This window comes from Tachyglossus aculeatus, chromosome 4 (assembly GCF_015852505.1).
Source record: "Tachyglossus aculeatus isolate mTacAcu1 chromosome 4, mTacAcu1.pri, whole genome shotgun sequence".
NCBI classification, from domain to species: domain Eukaryota; kingdom Metazoa; phylum Chordata; class Mammalia; order Monotremata; family Tachyglossidae; genus Tachyglossus; species Tachyglossus aculeatus.
In genome coordinates this window covers 124,931,951-124,959,203 of record NC_052069.1, presented here as the reverse complement: position 1 = coordinate 124,959,203, position 27,253 = coordinate 124,931,951, and the positions used below count along the sequence as shown (strand labels likewise).

Here is a 27,253-nt window from a genome sequence, read left to right as displayed (position 1 = left end):
CTCTCATTTCAGTGAACAAGGGCTGGTTTCATCCGACCATCTGTCTTTATTGGATTTTACAATGATAGGACTTATTGTGAATTTTCCCTGTTTGTTCATTCAGTCAGTCAATCAATCAATGATATTTTTGCACACTGGGTACAGAACCCTGTGCTAGATGCTTGGGAAAGTACCGTACAACAGAGTATGTAGATATGTTCCCTGCCCACAATGAGCTTACGGTCTAGAGGGAGAAACAGATATTAGTACAAACAAATAAATTATGGATATACACAAGTTCTGTGGGGCTGGGGTCAGGGTGAATAAAGTGTAGAAATCCAAGTGCAAAGGTGAGGCAGAAGGGAGTGGGAGAAGATGAAATGAGGGCACTCAATCAGTGGTATTTATTGAGCATTTATTGTGTCAGAGCACTGAACTAACACTTGGGAGAGTACAATACAACAGAGTTGGTAAACAAATTCCCTGCTCTCAAGAGCTTACAGTCTAGAGGAAGAAGACAGTAGCACTTAAGATATATCAGTGCTGTTGTTATAATAATAATTATCAATAACAATAGCAACCATATCCATAATACTAGTAATAATAATAATAATGTGATTTTTGAGCCTAGTTGCTTTGTTTCAGAGCATAAGTATGACAGATTTGCACATTTTGGACATTTCAACACTTCAGCAAATGTGAAACCTAATCAAAATGGTCCCTTGGTGTTTCAAAGCAGAGCTTCCCTCCTCATGCAGTCGGAGGGAAACAGCAGATATGGGACAAAAATGAATGGGGTTTTCAAATGTTGATCTCTGGGGGCTCCTGCCAGCCCTGCTCAATAGCTGCAGATCAATCAACCCATAGAGGCTAGACTGACTTACCATGTGGACTTAAACACTGTGCTTAAACACTTGATAGAACTCAAAAGAAATAACAATAGTAATAATGATGGTACTTGTTTAACGCTATGTGTCAAGCACCGTTCTATGCACTGGGGTAGATTCAAGTTAATCAGGTTGGACACAGTCCCTGTGCTTACAGCCTTCATCCCCATTTTACGCTTGAGGTACCTGAGGCACGGAGAAGTTAAGTGACTTGCCCAAGGTCACACAGTTTACAAGTAGCAGAACTGGGATTAAACCCAAGTCATTCTGACTCCTTGGCCCATGTTCTGTCTGCCCACCTGATTCAATCATTGGTATTTATTGAACACTTACCTTGTGCAGAGCACTGTATGGAGCGCTTGGGAGGGTACACTATAATAGAGTTGTTAGTCCCTCCACTGCCAGGGTGGCTTAGTGGAAAGAGTACGGGCTTGGGAGTCAGAGGTCATGGGTTCTAATCCCTGCTCCACCACTGGTCAGCAGTATGACTTTGAGCAAGTCACTTAACTTCTCTGTGCCTCAGTTCCCTCATCTGTAAAATGGGGATTAAAACTGTGAGCCCCACATGGGACAACCAGATTACCTTGTATCTATCCCCAGGGCTTAGAACAGTGCTTGGCACATAGTAAAGTGTTAACAAATACCATTATTATTATTCCCCACCCACAACTAACTTATAGTCTAGAGGGGAGCTGATAGCCTGTATCTACCCTGGTCTTAGTATGGTGCTTGATGTATAGGAAGCACTTCATGAATACCACAGTTGTTGACGGGTTTAACAAGTTCAGTCTAAGATTAAATCAGTTTGGGTTTGGGAGAGCTATTAAAATAACATCCTGGGAGACGGGATCTTGGCTCTGCCTCAGGCCTGTTGTGTGACCTCAAGTTAATCTTCTAACTGTGAGCCCCTTGCAGGACAGAGACTGTGTCCAACCTAATTGGCCTGTAACTACCCTAGCACTTAGACCAGTGTTTGATGCATAGTAAGCACTTAACAAGTACCATAAAAAACCCAACCACTCCGTGCCTCAGTTTACCCATCAGTAAAATAAGGGATATCCCTTCTTGCTTTACCCTAAAGCACAGGAAGAGTATGAGGACAAAAAGTGAGATGAGGAATGTAAGAGCGAAATACTACCAAAATTCCAAGCAGTCTTGTGAGCAACATAATTCATTCATTCAATCATATTTATTGAGAGCTTATTGTGTGCAGAGCACTGTACTAAGCGCTTGGGAAGTACAAAAATCGGCAACACATAGAGACGGTCCCTACCCAACAATAGGCTCACAGTCTGTGAGAGATTAACTAGGGAGAAAGATGTAATTTCAAAAGGAAGAGAACAGGAGGAACCAAGAGGATGGAGCTTAGTCCCAAGTTATCCACAATATGCACTCATTTACAACTCATTACTGAAACCTGATTTTTTAATGAATTATGTTGATCACAAGACTGCTAAGAATTTTGATAGTATTTCGCTCTTACCTTCCTCATCTCACTTTCTGTCCTCATACTCTTCCTGTGCTTCAGGGTAAAGCAAGAAGGGATAGCCCTTATTTTACTGATGGGGAAACTGAGGCACAGAGTGGTAGGGTTTTTTATGGTACTTGTTAAGTGCTTACTATGCATCAAACACTGGTCTATGTGCTGGGGTAGATACAGGCCAATTAGGGTGGACACAGTCATTGCCCTGCAAGGGGCTCACAGTTAGAAGATTAACTTGAGGTCACACAGCAGGCCTGAGGCAGAGCCAAGATTCATTAAAAATCGGGTTTCAGTAATGAGTTGTAAATGAGTGCATATTGTGGACAACTTGGGACGAAGCTCCATCCTCTTGGCTCCTCCTGTTCTCTTCCTTTTGAAATTACATCTCTCTCCCTAGTTAATCTCTCACAGACTGTGAGCCCATTGTTGGGTAGGGACCGTCTCTATATGTTGCTGATTTGTACTATCCAAGGGCTTAGTACATTGCCCTGCACACAATAAGCGTTCAACAAATACAATTGAATGAATGAATGAATGAAGCACACTCTGTCCCCCTCCCCATGGCCACTTTTTTTAAAAATGGCATTTGTAAGCCCTCAAGTACCATTTGATTGATTGAAGTAGAATCGATAAAGGCTCTCCATTCTCTCGGACGGAGTCTCCTTTGAATAGGAGCTTGAGAAAAGGGGCTTCACACTTGTCCAGAACAAGATCACATCAGTGTGATGTTTCCTCCCTCTCCTTTCTACCCAAAAAGAGGCTGTTTGGATAGAAGAAATCCTGAAAACTGGGTTACAGAAATCTAATAGGCCCATCACCTGCAGAAACATTGTTTTGCTTTTTTCTCTCTTTAATGCAGTTTTTTTTTTTTCTTTCATGTGTTCAAGGGCTTTCCAACATTAGTAATTGTATATAAATCTTCCGGAAGAAAATTGGATGAAAACACTATTTTATCACAGAATGTGGAGGGGGTTGGGGGCTTGGAATGTATTACGAAAAAGGCAAAGAGAGTGTATATTCTCGAGTACAGGGGGAACAGTTGCAGGAGAGTGAAATCTCATTAAATAGTGGGCCTTTAAATACTTGAACACCGTTATTCCTTCATATCGAGCATTTCCAAATGATTTCTCCTCTATAATTTTCAGAGGAGCATGTCCCAAAAATAGCATGAGGAGAAATGAGAAATTTGGGGCATCTTGAAAAGTGGGCCCTGTTGATGTCAGAGATATGTCGTACAGGAGCATTTAAAGTATCTGCTGAAACAAAAAATTAAGCCATTTTGGTTGTTATTCAAGTGACTTCTATCAGAAGTTAGTGTTATGGCTTTGGATGATTCAGTTCCTATTGAGGCTCTGAGATTTGGATTCCTCAAACTTCATACGAGTGAATTACTTGAGAGTAATTTCAGGCACGACACTGCTATCCTTGAGGTCCGCATTCAAATCATTGTGTTCAACTTTGGTTGCCTCCCACTGTTCAAGGGTTGATCATGGATAGATCTTTCTCTTGTCTTAGTCTTTTTTTATGGTATCTGTTAAGCGCATAGTATGTGCCCAGGCACTCTGCTCCTCTACACTGCTAAACTCATTGTGGAGAAGGAACTTAGTTCAAGCGCTTAGTACAGTGCTCTGCACACAGTAAGCGCTCAATAAATACGATTGAATGAATGAACATGTCTACAGACTCTGTTTTTTCATACTCTCCCAATCACTTACAGTGTCTGTACACATTAAGTGCTTAATAAATACAACTGACTGATTGTACTAAGCACCAGGGTAGAGAAAAACCTAATCATGTTGGACACAATACAGGTCCCACGTGGGGCTCACAATCTTAATGCCCATTTTACAGATGAGCTGGTTGAGGCCCAGAGACATGAAGTGACTCGTCCATGGTCACATGGCCGACAGTTGGCAGAGCCAGAGTTAGCATTGTTCTTTCTGAGTCCCAGGCCTGGGCTCTATCCACTAAGACATACTGTTTCTCTCAGTTCTATCAGAATGAATCCTACCCGTGATCTGGGTAACCTTAATTATGATGTCTCATTTTGGAAGATTGAAATGTCCTCTTGGGTCTCTGCAGTCCTGTCCAAAGAGGAAATGATGAAATGTATGTACTGTTCTGTTATGCCAGGAATTGCCAACCTTCTAACTGTACCTTGATCACATCTATCTCACCGCCGACCTCTCACCCGCACCCCGCCTCTGGCCTGGGATAACCTTCCTCCCCATTTCTGGCAGACAGTGACTCTCCCCCCATCTTCAAAGCCTTATTGAAGGCACATCTCCAAGAGGCTTTCCCTGACTAAGCCCTCCTTACCCTTTCTCCCACTCCCTACTGACTTGCTCCCTTTGTTTATCCCCCATCCCAGCCCCACAGCACTTATGTAAATATCTGCAATTTTATTTATTTATATTAATGTCTGTCTCTCCTTCTTGACTATAAGTTTGGTATGGGCAGGGAATATGACTGTTATATTGTTATATTGTAGTCTTTCAAGTGCTTAGTACCCTCCTCTGCACACAGTAAGCACTCAAGAAACATGACTCTGTCCATTCCCTTATACAATGTTCCTTCCCTTCCCTGTAATTTATTTTAGCATCTGTCTCCCTTGGTAGATGGTACATTCCTTGGGGGCAGGGATCAAATTTTCCGACTTTATTGGTTCTCCAAAGCGTTTGCTACAGTGTTGAGGACACAGCCGACCCTAAACTCCTCGAGTGCAGGAATCGTGTCTACGACCTCTATCATAATCTCTCAAACGCTCAGTACAGTGCTCTGTGTGCAACAGACTGTAAATGCTTTGATTTCAGGGATCCTGTCTACTCATGCTATTGTCCTCTCCTAAGAACTCAGTGTAGTGCTCTGCGCACAGTCAACCGTAATCTCCTCGAGGATGGCAGTCGTGTCTACGGCCTCTATCGTATTCTCTCAAACGCTCAGTGCGATGCTTCTTGAGGACAAGTATCATGTCTATCGACTCTATTGGGTTCTCCCAAGTGCTCAGTACAGTGCTCTGTGCACTATAGATGATAAACTCTTAGAGGGCAGTTATCATGTCAACTCATTTTGTTGTCCTCTCCCAAGCACTCAGTGCAAGTGTTCTGCACACCTTAGGCTCTAAGCTCCTTGAGGGCAGGGATGGTGTCTACCAACTCTATTTTACTCGTCCAACTGCTCAGTACAGTGCTCTGCACACAACAGACTGTAAGTTTACTGTGGGCAGATACCATTACTGCCAACTCTGTTGTACTCTTCCAAGTGTTAGGACAGTGCTCCGTACAGCGAAAATGCTAAATAAATACCACTGATTAACTGAAGTGTGTTTTGTGGCATCCGAGCTAGGGGCCAGGGCTATCCTTGGGACTCCTCTTTGTCCCAAACGCTTAGTACAGTGCTCTGCACATACCAAGTGTTCAGTAAACATGATCAATTGATTGATTCTGAAATACTGACCACATCCTCCCCCTGGCTACGGCTGAAATTGGCATCCAGACAGCCCAGTGAGATAAGTCCTGTAGAGAAGCAGCATGGCCTAGTGGATAAAGCCCCGGCCTAGGAGACAGAAGGACCTAAGTTCCAACCCCACTTCTACCACTTGTCTGCTGGGTCACCTTGGGCATGTCACTTCACTTCATTTCTCTGGATCTCAGGTACCTCATCCATAAAATGGAGATTAAGACTATGAGCCCAGTGTGGGACTTGGCTTGTGTACAACCTGATTAGCTATTATCTACCCCAGGGTTTAGTACAGTGCCTGACAGATTGTAAATTCCTAACAAGTACCATAAAAAACAAAAAAATAAGAATAAATGGGCCCAGTCACGGAGGCTGTGTGGGGTCTTCACAGACAGAGCAGCTGTTTGGGCGAGGTTTTGGTGGATACAGGGATGGGTGGGTGGGATTTCCATCACCTTGCCCCCTCCTACCTCAACTCTCTTCTCTCCTTCTACAGCCCACCCACACAGTCCGCTCCTCTGCCGCTAACTTCCTCACTGTGCTTTGTTCTCGCCTGTCCTGCCATCCACCCCTGGCCCATGTCCTACCCCTGGCCTGGAATGCCCTCCCTCCACACACCCACCAAACTAACTCTCTTCCTCCCTTCAAAGCCTTACTGAGAGCTCACCTCCTCCAGGAGGCCTTCCCAGACTGAGCTCCCCTATTTTTCTCTGCTCCTCCTCCCCTCCTGATCGCCCCCACTCCCTTCCTCTGCCTTACCCCCTTCCCCTCCCCACAGCACTTGTGTATATTTGTACATATTTATTACTCTATTTTATTAATGATATGTATATAGCTATAATTCTATTTCTCTACTCTGATGGTATTGACACCTGTCTACTTGTTTTGTTTTGTTGTCTTTCTCCCCCTTCTAGACTGTGAGCCAGTTGTTGGGTAGGGACCTTCTCTATTTGTTGCTAACTAGTACTTCCCAAGCACTTAGTACAGTGCTCTGCATACAGTAAGTACTCAATAAATATGATTGAATGAATGAATGATACAGCAGAAGGATGGGTGGGGGGGGTCTCTGGAAATAGAGCAGAGGGTGGGCCGGGCCTTGGATCCGGCAGCTGGGTGGATGGGTTCTCCGTGCCAGCCCCCTCCAACAAATTAGAGCTCTCAGACACTGAGAGACACTGTCTGCCATGGAGCCACCTTTCTGATTTTTTATTCATTCATTCAATCATATTTATTGAGTGCTTACTGTGTGCAGAGCACTCTACTAAGCGCTTGGGAAGTACAAGTTGGCAACATATATAGACTGTCCCTACCCAACAGTGGGCTCACAGTCTAGAAGGGGAAGACAGAGCACAAAACAAAACATATTAACAAAATAAAATAAATAGAATAAATATGTACAAATAAAATAAATAGAGTAATAAATGCGTACAAACATATATCCATATATACAGGTGCTGGGGAGGGGATGGAGGTAAGGTGAGGGGATGAGGAGGGGGAGAGGAAGGAGGGGGCTCAGTCTGGGTCTTAGCACTTACTATGTGCCAAGCACAGTACTAAACACTGGGGTAGATACAAGGTCATCAGGTTGGATACGGTCCATGTCCCACACAGGGGCTTATGGTCTTAATCCCCATTTTACAGGACAGGGAACTGCGGCACAGAGAAGTGAGGTAATGTGCCCAAGGTCAGACACACATAGGACGTGAAGTGACTTTCCCGAGGTCATGCAGCAGGCAAGTGGCAGAGCCGGCATTAGAACCCAGGCCATTCTGACTCCAGGCCTGGGCTCTATTCCCTAGGCCATGCTGCTTCTGATGAAAATGATTTTCTCATTGAGGACACAGAGTCCGAGGGTTCCAGTAAGCAGCCAGTACGGTGCTGTGCCCCCAGTAGAAGCTTAGTATAGCAAGCTTTACACCAGGAGGCATCCACTATAGCACTCTGCAATCAGTAGGTGCCCAGTACAGTGCTCTGCATATAGTAGACACCAATTAGAGCCCTCCATACAAAGCTCTCTAGTACAGTGTTATGCACATAATAATAATAATAATGGTACTTGTTAAGCTCTTCCTATGTGCCAAGCACTGTTCTAAGTGCTGGGGTAGATACAAGGTCATCGGGTTACCCCACATAGGGCTCACAGATTTAACCCCCATTTTATAGATGAGGTTACTGAGGCACAGAGAAGTTGTGACTTGCCCAAAATCACACAGCTGATAAAGTGGCAGAGCTGGGATTAGAACCCCTGTCCTCTGACTTCCAAGTCTGTGTTCTTTCCACTAAGCCATGCTGCTTCTCATGCTGCATGGTAGATGCCTAGTTCAGTGGTCGTAGATGCCTAGTTCAGTGGTCTGCATATGGGCATCCAACACATCTCCCTCTCTAGACTGTAGGTTCGTTGGTGTCAGGAATTGTGTCTTCCAATGTTATCCTATTGCAGTCTCCCAAGCGTGTAGCATAGCCCTCTGCGCACAGCTGATATAAGCTTCTTGAAGTCAGGGCTGTTGTTTACTAACTCTAATGTGCTCTCCCAAGTCCATGGTACAGTATATTTCATGCTTTTGCCCTGATCATCTTTGTGCAGAAACGCTCTGGGCATGTTACTCCCCTCCTCAAAATTCTCCAGTGGCTGCCAGTCAACCTACACATGAAGCTAAAACTCCTTACTCTCGGCTTCAAAGCTCTCCATCACCTCGTCCCCTCCTACCTCACCTCCCTTCTCTCCTTCTACAGCCCAGCCCACACCCTCCACTCCTCTGCCGCTAAACTCCTCACTGTACCTCATTCTCGCCTGTCCCGCCGTCGACCCCCGGCCCACGTCCTCCCCCTGGCCTGGAATGCCCTCCCTCCGCACATCCGCCAAGCTAGCTCTCTTCCTCCCTTCAAAGCCCTACTGAGAGCTCACCTCCTCCAGGAGGCCTTCCCAGACTGAGCCCCCTTTTTCCTCTCCTCCTCCCCATCCCCCCTGCCCTACCTCCTTCCCCTCCCCACAGCACCTATATATATGTTTGTACAGATTTATTACTCTATTTATTTTACTTGTACATATTTACTATTCTATTTATTTTGTTAATGATGTGTATCTAGCTTTATTTTTATTTATTCTGGTGACTTGACACCTGACCACATGTTTTGTTGTCTGTCTCCCCCTTCTAGACTGTGAGCCCGTTGTTGGGTAGGGACCATCTCTGTTGCCAACTTGTACTTTCCAAGTGCTTAGCACATTGCTCTGCACACAGTAAGTGCTCAATAAATATGATTGAATGAATGAATGAATGCCCAGAGTAGACTGTAAGCTCTTGAAGGGCAGGGATCTTGGCTAATAATGCTCTCAGACTCTCCTAATTGCTTAGGTCAGTGCTCCTCACACATTTGACCTTAAGCTTCTCGAAGGCTGGGATCGTGTCCACAGTTTTTCATGCATTTGGCAAGAGGCAGAATTGTCAACCCTTGGGATGATCGTTCAGTTGTGAGAAGAGACTTAAAAGGGAATGGAAATGAATTTAAAATAAGAATTTCCTCAGGCAGTTGAAGAAGGAGGATTCATTCATTAATTCAGTCATATTTATTGAGCGGTTACTGTGTGCAGAGTGCTGCACTAAGCACTTGGGATTGCACAGTACAACAATAAATGGTTACATTTCCTGCTCACAGTGAGCTTACAGTTTAGAGGGGGGAGACAGACATTGATATAAATAAATAAAGTTACAGATGTGCACATAAGTGCTGTGAGGCTGGGAGAGGGGAAGAACAAAGGGAGCAAGCAAGTCAGGGCAATGCAGAAGGGAGTGGGAGAAGAGGAAAAGAGGGCTTAGTCAGGGAAGGCCTTTTGGAGGAGATGAGCCTTCAATAAGGCTTTGTAGTCGATGGAGATACCAAGGGGTGTTTTGAACACCAAAGACTCCTCTTGATGTCTCGGGAATAGATTTTTTGGTTTTGATCCCCTTCCCTTTGCACTATGAGCTCATGTCTGTTTCAAGAACCATGCTTTGCAAGCCCCCTCCCCTGGGCTCAGTGGTGAGCCCCCTGCAACCTTAATGAAGGAAGAAACCCTTCCCCATGCCCAGGCAGCTGCAGCAGACACAGCGGAGACAGGACTTGGGGAGGAGTCGGCCCGTGTAGCAGTGAGGAAGGGAAGCAGCAGGGCCTAGTGGATGGAGCCCAAGCCTGGGAGTCAGAAGGATTTGGGTTCTCATCCCGGCTCCGCAGCTTGTCTGCTGGGTGACCTCGGGAGAGCCTCTTAACTTCTCTGTGCCTCAGTTCCTTCATCTGTAAAATGGGGATAAAGACTATGAGCCCCACTTAGGACATGGATGGCGTCCAGTCTGATTAGCTTTTATCTACGCTGGTGTCTAGTACAGTTCCTGGCACATAATAAGCCCTTAACAACAGATACCACCTCTTTTTTTTTCCTCCTTTTATTGTTTTTCAAGGGAGCAAAGAGTTGGCATGGGCTCATGGGCTTGGACTCAGCAAAGGAGGATTAATCTCTCTTCTTTCTTTCCACAGAAAATCACCAACCAGGTTTTAGAAAGAAAGGCCATTTGGAAGTGATGACAAGGAACAATTCTTCTGGACTCCAGAGGGATATTTATTCCTGGGATCCAGCACTGATCTGGGGGTGAACAATCTGTGATTTCATGTGCCGCAAGGGTGTGTGTTTTGGGGGATTTGCTGTGCCCTTGTTAATCTAGGCAGGGATTGATTTGATCATAATAATCAAGGAGGGTCAGGTTGGAGGGGGAAAGTACGGGGAGGGAAAGAAAGATATTGTTTCCTTTGAGTCTGGTTGGTCATGGTAATTCTCTCTTCTTGTTTCCAGCCTTAAACTGAACCCTCTTTTGTATGTTTTTATACTTCTAGAAAAGAAATTAAATAACTTTTGACTAACATGAGACAAGAAGAGAGACCTTCATTTCCTTCCCATCCTGATCTGTGTTTCCCACACCACCAAAAAAATGCCAGGGTAAGCCTAGGCCCCGGGGCCTTCAGATATGGGGTCCCCCCAGGAGGGATGGGGAATTGGCGCTGTCCTACCGACCCAGGGACCTCAGTCTCAGCAGTCGAGACAGACATGGACGGGCCCAAGAGGGTGCTCGAAACCCACCCGGCCTCTCGTTAGTGGCTCAGGGCTTCACTTTTATTCACCTATTCACTCGTACATTTTAAGCACTTTGTGCAGAGCGCTGTACTAAGCACTTGGGAAAGTACAGTAAAACAATAAAGAGTGACAATCCCTGCCCTGTAGTGAACAGACATCACTACAAATAAATAAAATTACATAACTGTATCTTAGTGCTGTAGGGCTTGGAGGCGGGGAAGAGCAAAGGGAGCAAGTCAGGGCAACGCAGAAGGGAGTGGGAGATGAGGAAGAGTGGAGCTTAGTCTGGGAAGGCCTCTTGGAGGAGATGTGCCTTCAGTGAGGTTTTGGGGGGCGGGGGGGCGAGAGTAATTGTGTGGTGGATTTGAGGAGGGAGGGAGTTCCAGGCCAGAGGTAGGACATGGGCCAGGGGTCATTGGCAAGATGGAGGCATAGTGAAAATGTTAGCACCAGAAGAGTGAAGTGTGCAGGCTGGGTTGTAGGAGAGAAGCAAGGTGAGGTAGGAAGGGACAAGGGGATGGACTGCTTTAATACCAGTGGTTAGGAGTTTCTGTTTGATACAAAGACAGGTAGGCAACTATTAGAGATTTTTGAGGAAGGGATTGACATGTCCTGAATGTTTCTGTAGAAAGACGATCCAGGCAGCGGAGTGAAGTGTGGACTGGAGTGGGGAGAGGCAGGAGGTTGGGAGGTCAGCAAGGAGTCTGATGAAGTTATCTTAGCGGGAGAGGGTGAGTGATTGTATTAATGTGGTAGCAGTTTGGACGGAGAGGAAAGGGCAGGTGTTAGTGATGTTGTGAAGGTGGGACCAACAGGATTTGGTGACGGGTTGAATGAGAGAGCGGAGTCAAGGATAACACCAAGGTTACAGGCCTATGAGATGGGAAGATGGCGGTGCCATATATAGTGAGGGGAAAGTCCGGGAGAGGACTTTCTGTTTCCTGTTAACACTACTATGAGCAGATAAAGTCCCAGGAAACAAATGCCTTTTGTAACATTTTTTTTAATGATATTTGTAAAGCACTTACCTATGGCCCAGGCACTATTCTAAGTGATGGGCTACATACAAGCTAATTGGGTTGGACACAGTCCCTGTCCCACGTGGGGCTCAGAGTTTTAATCCCCATTTTCTAGACTAGGGAACTGAGGCCCAGAGAAGTGAAGTGGCTTACCCTAGGTCACACAGCAGACAAGTGGTGTAACCGGTAACAGAATCCAGGTCCTTGGGACTCCTGGGCCTGTGCTCTTTCCACTAGGTCACGCTGCTTCTCAGTACTTGGTGCACAGTACATGCTTAACAAATACCACAATTATTAATTATTCCAAGTATGATTATCATTATAATTCTTACAAGAGAAGTATAGGACAGTTGCCCCCATTTACCCTCAAAAAAGTTATCTTAGTGGATGGGAGAAATGGTATTTGTTAAGCGCTTCCTATTTACCAAGCACTCTTCCAAGCACTGGGGTGGATACAAGCTAATCAGGTTGGACACAATCCCCATCCCCTATGGGGCTCACAGTCTTCACCTCCATATTCCAAATGATGTTAAGTAAAGAGCAGTGAAGTGACTCGCCCAGGGTCACCCAGGAGACAGGTGGCAAAGCCGGAATTAGAACCCAGGTCCTTCTGCCTCCCAGGCCTGTGCTCTATCCCCGAGGCCATGCTGCTTCTCGGTCCTTGGCATAGAGCAAGCACTTAACAAATACCACAGTTATTAATAATTACAATTGTTATTACAAGAGAAGTATAAGATGGTTTCTCCCACTTACTCTCCAAAAACTTAGCTTAGTGGGTGGGAAAGATGAATTAACAAGGCAAAAATTTTGAATACAAAGTCTCCTGATGAAGATGGCGGGTGACCCTGGGCCCTGAAACTTTGAACCTGAGAAACCCGTGCAGGAATTGATGATAAATAGTGTTGGTTCCTTGTACGGTGCCATCTACACTCCATTAGTCCTTCCAGGAGGCATCTTCTAACTGGGGAATGAAAGAGGAGAGGAAGAGGAAAAGGAGCAGGGGGATGGGGAGGAGGAGAAGGGGGAGAAGAAAGAGGAAGAGGAGGAGTAGGGTTGGGGGAAGATGAAGTGGAGGAGGACTATTAAGAGTCTCTGTCTCCCATGTGCAGAGAGAGCACTATGCCAAGCGCTGGGAAAGAATGCACAGGCGAAAACTGAAGGGAGCCTTAATAACAGTGATGGCACTTGTTAAGCACCTAATATGTGCCAAGCACTCTTGAAAGTGCTGGGGTTGATTCAAGTTAATCAGGTTGGGCAGAGTCCCTGTCTCATGGGAGGCTCACATTCTTAATCCCCATTTCACAGATGAGGTAACTGAGGCACAGAAGTTCAGTGCCATGGATTAGTGGCTTGAGCACAGGCCTGGGAGTCAGAAGTTCATGGGTTCTAATCCTGGCTTCACCACCTGTGGCCTGTGTGGCCTTAGGCAAGCCACTTCACTTCTCTATGCCTCAGTTACCTCATCTGTAAAATGGGGATGAAGAATGAGCGCCCTATGTGGGATGTGAACTGTGTACAGCTGGATTTGCTTGTATCCACCCCAGCTCTTAGTACACTGCCTGGCCCACAGTAAGTGTTCAATAAATACCATTATTGTTATTATTGCCCTAGCTGCAGACATGTGGCAGAGCTAGGATTACAACCCAGGTCCTTCAGACTCCCAGGCCCTTGCTCTATCCACTAAGCCTTGCTTTAACTTCCATCTCTATATGGATGATTCCTAAATCTACCTCTCCAGCTTGGACCTCTCTTTTTTTCTCAATGGTATTTCTTTAAGTGCTTACTATGTGCCAGGCACCATACTAACCCCTGGAATAGAAACAGGCTAATTCCCTGTCCCTGTCCCACTGGGGCTCATAGTCTTAATCCCCATTTTAGAGATGAGGTCACTGAGTCACAGGTAAGTGAAGTGACTTGCCCAAGGTCACACAGCAGACGAGTGGCAGAGCTGGGATTACAACTCATGTCCTTCTGACTCGCAGGCCTGTGCTCTTTCCACTAGACCATGTTGCCTCACATTTCCTCCTGCCTTCCTGTGAGCTCGTCCTCTATACCGTGAGCAGAGAATGTGTCTGTCTGTTCTTGTATTACCCTCTCCCAAGTGCTTTGTACAGTGCTCTGCACACAGTAAGGCCTCAATAAATACAACTGAATGATCAAATGAATGACATCTCTACTCGGATGTCCCGCGACACCTCAAACTTATCACGTCCAAAATAGAACTCCTTGTATTCCCACCCAAATTTTCCTTATTTCCACCCAAACACTCCTCTTCCAAATTCTTTCCCATCTGTAGACAATGCCACCATCCTCTCTGCCCCTCAAGCCTGTAACCTTGACATTATGCTCAGCTCATCCCCCATTCGGTAACCTTGGCATTACCCTCGACTCACTACTTCACTCAACCTGCATATTCAACCTATCACCACATCCTCGAGGTTTTATCTTCACATTTCTAAAATCCACCCTTTCCTCTCCATCCAAATTGCTACCCCACAGATCCAAGCACTTATCCTATCCTGAAGGGATGGGAGTTTGGCTGGATGTAGTGCATAGAGCAGGAGCCTGGGAGTCAGAAGGTTATGGGTTCTAATCCCAGCTCTGCCATTCGTCTGCTATGTGGACTTGGGCGAATTAGTTCACTTCTCTGTGCCTCAGTTCCCTCACCAGGAAAAGGGGAGTAGAGACTGTGAGCCCTATGCAGGACAGAGACTGTGACCAACCCTATTTGCTTGTATCCAACCCAGTTCTTAGTATAGTGCCTTGCACATAGTAAGCACTTAGCAAATATAATAATAATAATAATAATAATAATAATTAACAATAATGGGCTCATAATCCTGGACCATACCAGACACCGGCCCTATTCCCTTCCCTCGATTCTGTCCTTATCCTCCTTTCCGCAACCAAATGCTGGCCCTATTTCCCCTCCCCCTACACCAAGCATTGGTCCTACTTCACCTACAGTTAGGATCTGGGAGGAGCACATTCTTTGTAGGCTGAGCAAAGGTCACAGGTCCAAGTGCAGAGGTGACACAGAAAGGAGAAGAGTGAGCTGGGGAAAAGAGGGCTTAATTGGGGAAGGCCTCTTGGAGGAGACGTGACCTTGGAAGTTGGGGAGAATAGCGGTCTGGGCTAGATTGAGGGGAAAGAATTCCAGGCCAGAGGGAGAATGTGGGAAGGGGACTGGCGGTGAGATAGACGAGATTGAGGCGGTGCGTGAGGTAGCGCTAGAGGAGTGAAGCTTGCAAATTGGGTTGCAGTAGGAAATCAGTGAGGTGAGGTATTCATTCATTCATTCATTTAATCGTATTTATTGAGCATTTACTCTGTGCAGAGCACTGTATGAAGCGTTTGGGAAGTACAAGTTGGTAACATATAGAGACGGTCCCTACCCAACAGCGGTCTCACAGTCTAGAAGGGGGAGACAGACAACAAAACAAAACATAATAACAAAATAAAATAAATAGAATAGTAAATATGTACAAGTAAAATAGAGTAATAAATCTGTACAAACATATATACAGGTGCTGTGGGGAGGGATAGGAGGTAGGGCGGGGGGGATGGGGAGGGGGAGAAGAAGGAAGGGGCTCAGTCTGGGAAGGCCTCCTGGAGGAAGTGAGCTCTCAGTAGGGCTTTGAAGGGAGGAAGAGAGCTAGCTTGGCAGATATGCGGAGGGAGGGCATTCCAGGCCAGGGGGAGGACATGGGCCAGGGGTCGATGGTGGGACAGGCGAGAACGAGGCACAGTGAGGAGGTTAGTGGCAGAGGAGCGGAGGGTGCAGGCTTGGCTGTAGAAGGAAAGAAGGGAGGTGAGGTAGGAGGGGGCGAGGTGATGGAGAGCCTTGAGGCCGAGAGTGAGGAGTTTTTGCTTGATGCATAGGTTGATTGGTAGCCACTGGAGAGTTTTGAGGAGGGGAGTAACATGCCCAGAGCATAAAAATATGGAATGCTTCATGAATTTGCATGTCACAGGAGAGGGTGAGTTGATGGAGAGCATTAAAGCCTACAGTAAGAAGTTTCTGTTTGATCCCCATTTTACAGATGAGGTGACTGAGGCTCAGAGAATGTAAGTGACTTGCCCAAGATCCCACAGCAGACATGTGGTAGAGCCAGGATCAGAACCCGGGTCCTCTGACTCCTGGGCTCGAGTTCTTACCACTAGACCATGTGGCTTCTTATTCTTAGGCCTGTCTTCCTGTGGGAATGGGTTCCTCATGTTTACCATGGAGGAGGGTAGTAATATTATAATAATAATAATGGTACTTGTTAAGCCCTTACTATGTACCAAACACTATTCTAAACTCTGGGGTAGATACAAGTTAATCAGATTGGACATATTCCCTGTCCCACATGGGGCTCCCAGTTTTAATCCCCATTTTCCAGATGAGGTAACTAAGGCTCAGAGAAGGTAAGTGAGTTGCCCAAGGTCACAGAGCTGTCACGTGACAGAGCCAGGATTAGAACCTAGGTCCTTCTGACACCCAGGACTGTGCTCTATCCAATAAGCCAATATTTCCTAGGACCAAGAGAACTCCTCTCTGGGCCTAGGTTAATTTCTATAATAGAGTAAGAGGTTGGGTTAATGATAGTTGTGGTATTTGTGGCTTGTGCTAAAGTGGAATGGAGAGGAAATAATTGGGTTTCACATTGGGGCTCACAGTTCAAAACTGGTCTTGAATCCCTATTTTGCTGAAAAGGCAACTGAGGTGTAGAGAAGTAAAGTGACTTGCCAAAGGTCACACAGCAGACAAATGGCAGAGCTGAGCTTAGAACCCACGTCCTCCAACTCCCTGGCTTGTGCTCTGCACACAGTAAGACCTCAATAAATATGACTGATTTATTGGTTGCTCTTTCCACTAGGCCACACCCCTTCCTCCACCTACTGGTTAAAAATCAATCAAAAGTATTTATTGACCACTTACTAGGTGCAAAGCACTATACTAAGCACTTGGGGGAGTACAGTGCAAAAGAATTAGCAGACACGTTCCCTGCCCAAAAGGAGCTTACAGTCTGGAGTCTGAAAATCCAGCTTTTTGATTTTCCTATTTCTCCTTATTAGAACTTCAATATTTTTGACTTCATAAATGTGATGAATACGAGGCAGGGGAGAGAAATGAGAAGGGTTGTGGTAGGAACTGGGATTTTGAGGTTTTTCTGCTGCTTGGCTTGTTCCCTAGCAGACAGAGCACGGGCCTGGGTGTCAGAAGGACCTGGCTTCTGATGTGGGCTCTGCCACTTGTCTGTAGTTCATTTATTTATATTAATGCCTGTCCTCCCCTCTAATCTGTAAGCTCATTGAGGGCAGAGAATGTGTCCATTATATTGTTCTACTTACTCTCCCAGGGGATTAGTATAATATTCTGCAACTAGTCAGTGCTCAGTAAATATGATTGACTGACTGTGGCAGACATTAGGCAAGGCTCTTCACTTCTCTGAGCCTCAGTGACATCATCTGTAAAATGGGGATTAAGACAGTGGGCCCCATGGGGGACATGGACTGTGTCAAACTTGATTACATTGCATATACCTCAGTGCTTAGAACCATACCTGCCTGGAACATAGTAAGTGCTTAACAAATACTATTCCTTCATTCAGTCAGTCATATTTGTTAAGTCCTTCCTGTGTGCAGAGCACTGTACTAAGTGCTCTGGAGAGTCCAATACAACAGTGGGCAAACACGTTCCCTGCCCACCTCCTACTTAGACTACGCCCCATGTGGGACACAGACTTTGCTGAACTGTTATTATTATTTGTATTATTCTTAGTTTTATCATCATCATCATTATCATTATGAGCCCCACACGGACAGGGACTGTGTCCGACCTGATTATCAGATGGAAACAGTGCTTGTTCCACAGCCCAAGTAGGAGAGAAAACTGGTATTGAATCCCGTTTTACAGATGAGGGAACAAAGGCTCTGCTAAGTGAGGTGATGGTGATGGTATTTGTTAAGCACTTACTATGTGTCAAACACTGTTCTAAGGGCCTGTTTAAGCTCATAAAATTGGACACTTCCCTGTCCCACATGGGTGTCTCAGTCTTAATCCCCATTTTACAGATGAGGGTACTGAGGCACAGAGGAGTCGAGTGACTTGCCCAAGGTCACCCAGCAGATGAGTGGAGCCGGGATTCAAACCCAGAACCCCCGACTCCCAGGCCTGCATTCCTTCCACAAGGCCAACTGTTGGATATGTAGCTGGTGATTTTATGGGTCGACATGTAAGGCTTTACCTATCATTCAGAGGTTTTATTATCCACCTAGATCAGCCCACCCAAAATCAACCCAGAATTACCCCAGTAAAATCATCCTGGAGATTCAGTTCTGAATAGGCATTAATTTAGGATTGATCTCCATTTTACAGATGAGGTGATTGAGGCCAGAGAAGTGAAGAGACTTATCCAAGGTCACCCAGCAGACCAGCAACAAAGCTGGAATTAGAATTCGGGTCCTTTTGACTTCAAGGTCTGGGCTGTAGCCGCTAGGCCTCACTGCTTCTCCTGATAGAGTATTCCCCTTCCTCCCTCTAGCCCCACGGTTGTTGGCCAGACTGGGAATGGAGCTCAGTTCCTCTTCAGCCTGGCTTTCTCTCTCTTTTTTCTATTTCTTTGAAATGGCATTTCTTCAGGGCTTATTATTTGTTAAGCACTGTTCTAAGCACTGGAGTGGATACGGGTTAATCAGGTAGGACAGTCAGTCAATCGTTAGTAAAATGAACACCCTCATGTCTGAGCTCCCCAAAGTCACCCCTCCCTCCTCTCCATCCATCCCACTCTCAACCCTCTCCTCTACTTTCCCATCCTTCCCAGCAGTATCTTCAGATGAGCTCTCCTCCCTCCTCTCAAGTGCCATCCCATCCACCTGTGCTTCAGACCTCATTCCCTCTCATCTTAAGAAAACACTCGCCCCTTCCCTCCTTAATGTCCATCTTCAACCACTCACTCTCCACTGGTTCCTTCCCCTCTGCCTTCAAACATGCCCATGTCTCCCCCATCCTAAAAAAACCCTCTCTTGACCCCACTGCCCCTTCTAGTTATCGCCCTATTTCCCTCCTACCCTTCCTTTCCAAACTCCTAGAAAGAGTTGTCTACACTCGCTGCCTTGAATTCCTCAACTCCAACTCTCTCCTAGAACCCCTCCAATCTGGCTTCCATCCCCTACACTCCACCAGAACTGCCCTGTCAAAGGTCACCAGTGACCTCCTTCTTGCCAAATCCAGTGGCTCCTACTCTATCCTAATCCTCCTTGACCTCTCAAATGCCTTTGACACTGTGGTCCATCCCCTTCTCCTTAGCATGCTATCCAACCTTGGCTTCACAGACTCCCTCCTCTCCTGGTTCTTCTCTTATCTCTCCGGCCATTCATTCTCAATCTCCTTTGCGGGCTTCTCCTGCCCCTCCCATCCCCCTACTGTAGGGGCTCTTCAAGGGTCAGTTCTTGGTTCCCTTTTGTTCTCCATCTATACTCACTCCCTTGGTGAACTCATTCGCTCCCATGGCTTCAACTATCATCTCTAGTCTGATGACACCCAAATCTACATCTCCTCGCCTGTTCTCTCTCCCTCCCCTCAGGCTCATATCTCCTCCTGCCTTCAGGACATCTCCACCTGGATGTCTGCCCACCACCTACAACTCAACATGTACAAGACAAAGCTCCTAATCTTCCCTCCCAAACCCTGTCTCTCCCTGACTCTCCCATCACTGTGAATGGCACAACCACAGTGCCAAGCTAGCTCTCTTCCTCCCTTCAAAGCCCTACTGAGAGTTCACCTCCTCCAGGAGGCCTTCCCAGACTGAGCCCCCTCCTTCCTTTCCCACTCCCCATCCCCCCCGCCCTATCTCCTTCCCCTCCCCACAGCACCTGTATGTTTGTACAGATTTATTACTCTATTTTACGTGTACATAGTTACTATTCTATTAATTTTATTTTGTTAATATGTTTTGTTTTGTTGTCTGTCTCCCCCTTCTAGACTGTAAGCCCGTTGTTGGGTAGGGACCGTCTCTATATGTTGCCAACTTGCACTTCCCGAGCGCTTAGTACAGTGCTCTGCACACAGTAAGCGCCCAATAAATACGATTGAATGAATGAGCCATCCTTTCCATCTGACAAGCCTGCAACCTTGGTGTCATCCTCCACTCTGCTCTCTCATTCACCCCACACATCCAATCCGTCACCAAAACCTCCCATTCTCACCTCCACAACATCGTCAAGATCCACCCTTTCCTCTCCATCCAAACCGCTACCTTGCTGGTTCAGTCTCTCACCCTATCCAGACTGGATTACTCCATCAGCCTCCTTTCTGATCTTCCATCCTCTTGTCTCTCCCTGCTTCAGTCTATACTTCAGTCTGCTGCCGGATTATCTTTCTACAGAAATGCTCTGGGCACGTCACTCCCCTCGTCAAAAATCTCCAGTGGTTGCCCATCAACCTTCGCATGAAGCAAAAACTCCTCACTACTAGCTTTAAAGCTCTCCATCACCTTGTCTTCTCCTACCTCACCTCCATTCTCTTCTTCTACAGCCCAGCCCACACACTCCACTCCTCTGCCGCTAACCTCCTCACTTTGCCTCGTTCTCGCCTGTCCCGCTGTCGACCCCTGGATCACGTCCTGCCTCTGGCCTGGAATGCCCTCCCTCCACACATCTGCCAAACTATCTCTCTGCTTCCCTTTAAAGCCCTACTGAGAGCTCACCTCCCCCAGGAGGCCTTCCCAGACTAAGCCCCCCTTATCCTCTGTTCCTCCTCCCCTCCCCATCGCCCCCTCCCTCCCTCTGCCCTACCCCTTTTGCCTCCCCACAGCACTTATGTATATTTGTACATATTTATTACTTTATTAATGTGTCTATTAATATATTAATATATCTATAATTCTATTTATTTTGATGGTATTGACACCTGTCTACTTGTTCTGTTTTGTTGTCTGTCTCCCCCTTGTAGACTGTGAGCCTGTTGTTGGGTAGGGACTGTCTCTATATGTTGCCGAATTGTACTTTCCAAGCACTTATTACAGCGCTCTGCATACAGTAAGCTCTCAATAAATACGATTGAATGAATGACTGAATGAATCATATTTATTGAGTGCTTACTGTGTGCAGAGCACTGTACTAAGCCCCCGGAAGGCCTTTCCCGACTGAGCCTCCTTCCCTCATCTCCCACTCCCTTCTACATCCCCCTGACTCACTCCCTCTATTCTTCCCCTCCTCCCAGCTGCACAGCACTTAGCTGTCATTTATTTATTTATTTCTGTTATTGTCAGTTTCCCCCTACAGACCATAAGCTCTCTGTGGGCAGGGAATGTGTCCATTTATTGTTCTATTGTGCTCTTCCAAGTACTTGTCCCAGTGCTCTGCATTCATTCATTGTTGTATTTCTTCATTCATTCAGTCATATTTATTGAGCACTTACTGTGTGCAGAGTACTGTACTAAGCGCTTGAGCACGTACTGTGCAGAGCACTGTACTAAGCAGTTGGAAAGTACAATTCAGCAACAAGCACACAGTAAGCACTCAATAAATATGACTGACTGATTAGACTCTTCAGCCTGGCTCTCTCCTTTTTTTTCTGACATTTGTTCAGTGCTTATTCTGTGTAAAGCACTGTTCTAAGCACTAAGCACTAAGTACATACTCCACAGTATGTACAAGCTAATCAGGTTGGGCACAGTCCCTGTCATTCACTCATTCAGTCAGTCATTTATTAAGTACTTAATGTGTGCTGTCCTAAGCGCTCGGAAAGTACAATTCAGCAACAGAGACAATCCCTGCCCACAATGGGCTTACAGTCCAGAAGGGGGGTGACAGACATCAAAAACCAGGAAGCAGGCATCAGTAGCATCAGTATAAATAAATAGAATCAGAGATATGTATCTACATCAGAACAATTAAAACAGGCATTAATAGAAATAAATAGAATTATAGATATGGACATATATACTTAAGTTCTGTGGGACCGGGTTGGGGGGAGATAGGGCAAAGGCAGTGAGTCGGGGGAATGTGGGGTGGTGGGAGGAGCTGATGAAAGGTGGGGGCTTAGTCTGGGAAGGCCTGCTGGAGGAGGTGAGCCTTCAGTAGGGCTTTGAAGGGTGGGGAAAGTGTGATTTGTTTGGTGGATATTGGAAACTTCCGTGTCCCACATTGGTCTCACAGTCTTAAATCTCCATTTTACAGATGAGGGTACTGAGGCTCAGAGAAATGAAGTGATTTGCCCAAGGTCACACAGCAGACAAGTGGCAGAGCTGAGCTTAGAACCCAAGTCCTCTGACTCCCTGGCTGGTGATCAGCACGCAGTAAGCCCTCAATAAATATGACTGATTGATCAGTGGCTCTTTCCACTTGGCTACACCCCTTCCTCCACATACTGGGGAATATGCATCAAAGGTATTTATCAAAAGCTTACTATGTGCAGAGCACTGTACTAAGCACTTTGGGGAGTACAATGCAATAGAATTAGCCTTGACATTCCCTGCCCATAAGGAGCTTAGAGTCTGGAGTCTACAAAAAACAGCTTTTTGATTTTCCTATTTCCACTTATTAGAACTTCAATATTTTTGGCTTCATAAACGTGACAAATGCTAGGCAGGGGAGAGAAATGAGGTTTGCCTGTAGGAAGGATCTCTACAGGATTTGCCTGCAGTGTAGGATTTTGAGGCTTTTTTTCCCCCCTTTTAAATGACATTCGTTATGTTCTTACTCGGTGTCGAGCACTGTTCTAAGCACTGGGGTAGGTACAAGCTAATCAGGTTGTGCACAGTCCCTGTCCTACATAGGGCTCACAGTCTTCATCCCCATTTTACGGAAGAGGTAACTGAGGCCCAGAGAAGTGAAGTGACTTGCCCGAGGTCACACCACAGACAAGTGCCAGAGCTGAGGTTCGAATCCAGGTCCTCTGACTTCCAGGCCTTGGCTCCAGCCACAAGGCTAGGCTGCTTATCCACAGCTTTTGGGAAGAAGTCACCAGCCAAGTCAAATGGGGCTCAAGTTTTGACCTCTGACTCCCAAGCCTGGGCTCTTTCCACTGAGCCACGCTGCTTCTCCATATCTGCCGTTGATTATATGAACGTCTTTCTCCCCCCATAGAATGAGCGCTTACTGTGTGCACAGCACTGTACTTAGCTCTTGGGAGAGTACACTGTAACACATAGACACATACCTTGCCCACAGTGATCTTACAGTCAAAGGGTGGGGGGGACAGGTATGACTATAAATCAATAAATTCCAGATCTCTACATAAGTGCTGTGGGGCTGAGGGAAGGATGAATCAAAGGGAGCCAATCCAAGTGCATTTTTGTTGTTGTTGTTTCCTGGTATTTGTTACGTCCTTACCATGTGCCAGGTACTATGCCAGTCTCGGGGAGATACAAGCTAATCAGATTGGACACAGTCCATGTCCCTCATGGGGCTCAGCGTTTTCATCCCCATTTTAACTGAGGTGCAGAGAAGGGAAGCAGTTTGTCTAGTGTCATCTAGCAGGAAAGTGGCAGAGCTGGGATTAGAACCCAGGTCCTTCTGACTCCCAGGCCCACGCTCTACCCACTGGGCCACAGTGCTTGTCTAAAAGGCATTGACTTTTTTTTTACTCTTCGTGCTTTCATTCAATAGTATTTAATGATAGTCTGTTTTCCTTCATTCATTCATTAAATCCTATTTCTTCAGTGCTTACTGAGTGTAGATCACTGTACTGAGCGCTTGGGAGAGTACAAATATAAAAATCAACAGACATAGTCCTTGTCCACAATGAGCTTACAGTCTGGAGGGGGAGAAAGACATTAATATAAATAAATAAATGACAGATAGGGAGTCTTCTAGACTGTGAGCCCATTGTTGGGTAGGGACCGTCTCTATATGTTGCCAACTTGTACTTCCCAAGCGCTTAGTCAGTGTTCTGCACAAAGTAAGCGCTCAGTAAATACGATTGAATGAATGAAAAGATAGGGACATAAATGCTGTGGGGCTGGGAGGGGAGATGAATGAAGGGAGCGAGTCAGGGCGATGGAGAGGGGAGTGGGAGAAGAGGAAAGGGAGGCTTAGTCAGGGAAGGTCTCTTTGTGCCGAGCCCCATATGAGATGCCTGGAACAGTACCATACACGAGACACTCCCCCTCAAAAGATCTGATCTCCTCTGAAATGTGCCAACCTTTCTTGGTTCTCTTTCATTACAGGGATAGACCTAGTAAAAGTCAAACATCATTCTCCTTTTTAATCCCTAAGTAATGGGGGAACATTTCTTGGCTACAGTTTGATCAGCAACTTCTGTCTTGCTCTAGCCACCATTAGTGGGGTAGCTAACCTTCTTCCTCAGCCCCCCCACCTCAACATTCCCCCTCCCAGCCCCACAGCACTTAGGTCTAAATCTGTCATTTATTTGTATTGCTGTCTGTCTCCCCAGCTCTAGACTGTAAGCTCCTTGTGGGCAGAGAACATGTCTAATATGGAATAGTTCAGTCGTATTTATTGAGCACTTACAGCATGCAGAGCACTGTACTAAGTGCTCGGGGAAGTACAATTCAAGTATAAACAGTGACATTCCCTGCTTTCAGTCTAGAAAATTGTTGTATTGTCCTCTCCAAAGTGCTTAGTACAGTGCTCTGCATACAGTAAGAGCTCAAGAAATATGATGGAATGAATTGAATGATCAATGAATGGACATAAATGATTTCTCTTCATGTCCGTCTCCCCCTTTAAGCTGTAAGCTCATTTTGGGCAGGGAGTGTGCTTACCAACTCTTGTATCATACTTTTTCCACGTGCTTAGTACAGTGCTCTGCAGGCAGTTAGCACTTAGTTGCCTGCTTTGTGTCCTTGGGCAAGTCACCTAACTTCTCTCTGCCTCTACTCCCTCATCTGCAAAATGGGGATTCCAGTGCTCTGTGACCTGGGGGAAGTCATTTCACTTCCCTTAGCTTCTCTTTCCCCTGTTTTCAGGGATTCAATACCCGTTCTCCATCTTCTTTGGACTGGGACCTCCTTCTGGGGCAGATTGGGTCTGACCTGGTGATCTTGTGGTTGTCCCAGTATAGTGCTTGGCACATCGTAAACACTAACAGATACCGCAGTTATTATTGTAGTCATTGTTATTATTAGGAAAGGAAAAGACAGAGTCCCTCATATTATCAGAGGAATACAATATCAGAATACAATAAAGAATACAACGGAAGACAATACAATAAAGAATACAGTATTTGTATCAGAAGAATACAAAGAGAAATACTTTAGTATAGGAAGCAGTAAACCCTACAGGTGTTTTCTATCCAACCCCAGATCTGCTTTGTTCTAGAAGATCTGAGACTACTGCTAAGCTGGGCCATGGGTCTTGATTAGCACAAGAAAGTAGTTTCACCTCTGTAACCAAATTGTCCTGAGTAAATCCAGGGAAGTGATTGGAGTCACTCCAAGAGCCAGAATTGTCTTGAGTAAATCAAGTTAAATTAAGTGATTTGAGTGGTCAAGCAGGCCTAGGGCTGTAACAGCTGGGAGAGGGAGGTCAGAAACAAAGAAAAGAGGACAACTGCAGGACCAGTTGAACCTAGTGCTTCTTCGCCAACAACTTCAAGCATTGTGCCCTAGTGGGAAGAGCACGGGCCTGGGAGTCAGAGGATCTGGGTTCTAATCCCAGCTCTGCCAGTTGCTTGCTGTGGCACTTTGGCCAGGACGCTTCAGTTCTCTGTGCTTGTTTCCTCAACTGTGAAATGGGGATTAAATACCTATTCTCTCTCCGATTTAGACCGTGACCCCATGTGGGACAAGGATTGTGTCTGAACCGATTAACTCGTACCTGCCACAGCACTTAGGACCTTACTTGACACATAATAAGCATTTAATAAATGCCGTTATTATGACCATCATTATTGTTATCGGTAGTAGTAACTCTGTCATATTGCACTCTCCCAAGTGCTCAGCACGGTGATATTTATTGAATCTGGTATTTATCTGCACTCAGTCGATACCTTCGATTGACCGATTGAAAATTGGATTGATCGAGTCCTTCGCCGTGGATGTGTCCAGCTCAGATTCCTAAATCTTTCAGCCCCAAGGTGACCAGACACCCGCAAAAGCCAACCCCGCAGAGGCTCGAGCCACGGAAAGGTGGCAGTCTGCCACCTGGCACCCACAGACGGAGGGCCGGGCCTTCCTCTGGAGAGACCCCGGGTGGCCACCGCTCTCAGCATCCGCCCCGTCGGCCGGGCCTCCACTCTTTATCATTGGATCACAGGTATTTATCGAGCACTAAGTTCGTGCGGAGCCCTGGACTGAGCTCCCGGACAGTCCAATCCAACAGACTCAGCAGACACGTCCCCTGCCCGGGACGAGTTTATGGCCTTGAGGGGTGAGACGGACATTAATAGGAATGAATAATGGGTGGAGATGTTCCCTGCCCATATAAAGAGCTTTACTGTGCAAATGGGCCCAAGGACAAAGACCCCCCCCCCCGCCCCAAACAACCCATCGGTGGTCTTCCTTTGCCAGACCAGGGTGGTACAGATGACAAGGATGATGAAAACTGTTCATCTGTTCGTTCAACTGTATTTATGGAGCCAGTTTCTGTGTGCAAAGCACTGTACTAAGTGCTTGGTAGAGTACAACAGTCCAGCGCTTAGAACAGTCCAGTGGTTAGAACAGTGCTTTGCACATAACGCTTAATAAATGCCATCATTATTATTATTATTACAACACAACAATGTAACGGACACATTCCCTGCCCACAAAGAGCTCACAGTCTAGAGGGGGAGACAGATAGATAGAAATGAATAAACGAATAAATTCCAGCTCTCTGGCCCACGTTAAGTGCCGACCACATGCCAAATGCCAGAACGGATAGGGGATGTTCCCGTCGGACACGGTCCCTGCCCCTCACGGGACTGCTGGTCTGGCGGGGAGGGCCCGCCTGTCTGTCATGGTATCGTCCTCTCTCACGGGGCTTAATACAGTGCTTTGCACACAGTAAGCACTCAAACACCAATGACTGACTGCCTCCTGTGTCTGACAGCCTGGAGGTTCTTGAGGGGCGGGGAGACAAGGACTGAACGTTTTTGTAGAACAATCAGTCATCTCTCTGATTCAACTGATATATTCAGCGTGTCACTGAATCCTGTTAGTTGAACCTTCACGCCATGAATAAAATCTACTCTCCCCTCTGCATCCAAACAGGTAGCACGTTAAGCCGAGCACTCATCCTTTACCACTTAGATGGCTGTTTCGACCTCCCCGCCTCCCGCCACTCCAGCCCTTACTTCACTCTGCTGCCCAGATGATTTTGCTACATAAACATTCAGTTCTCGTCTCCCCACCCTTCAAGAACTTCCAGAGGTTGCCCGTCCACCTCTGCATCG

General features: G+C 46.3%; 1 long non-coding RNA gene across 2 annotated transcripts; it reads left to right on the top strand.

Annotated features, from left to right (window-relative positions):
- The first annotated feature begins 10,333 nt into the window (after positions 1-10,333).
- On the top strand, positions 10,334-26,126 carry LOC119926487. Of its 2 annotated transcripts, none has more exons than XR_005450335.1 (3): positions 10,334-10,461; positions 10,672-10,774; positions 25,951-26,126. It is a non-coding gene; the product is annotated as an uncharacterized LOC119926487 (long non-coding RNA). The 2 variants fall into 2 exon arrangements; XR_005450334.1 differs by having other exon boundaries at positions 25,864-26,126.
- The last annotated feature ends 1,127 nt before the right edge of the window (positions 26,127-27,253 follow it).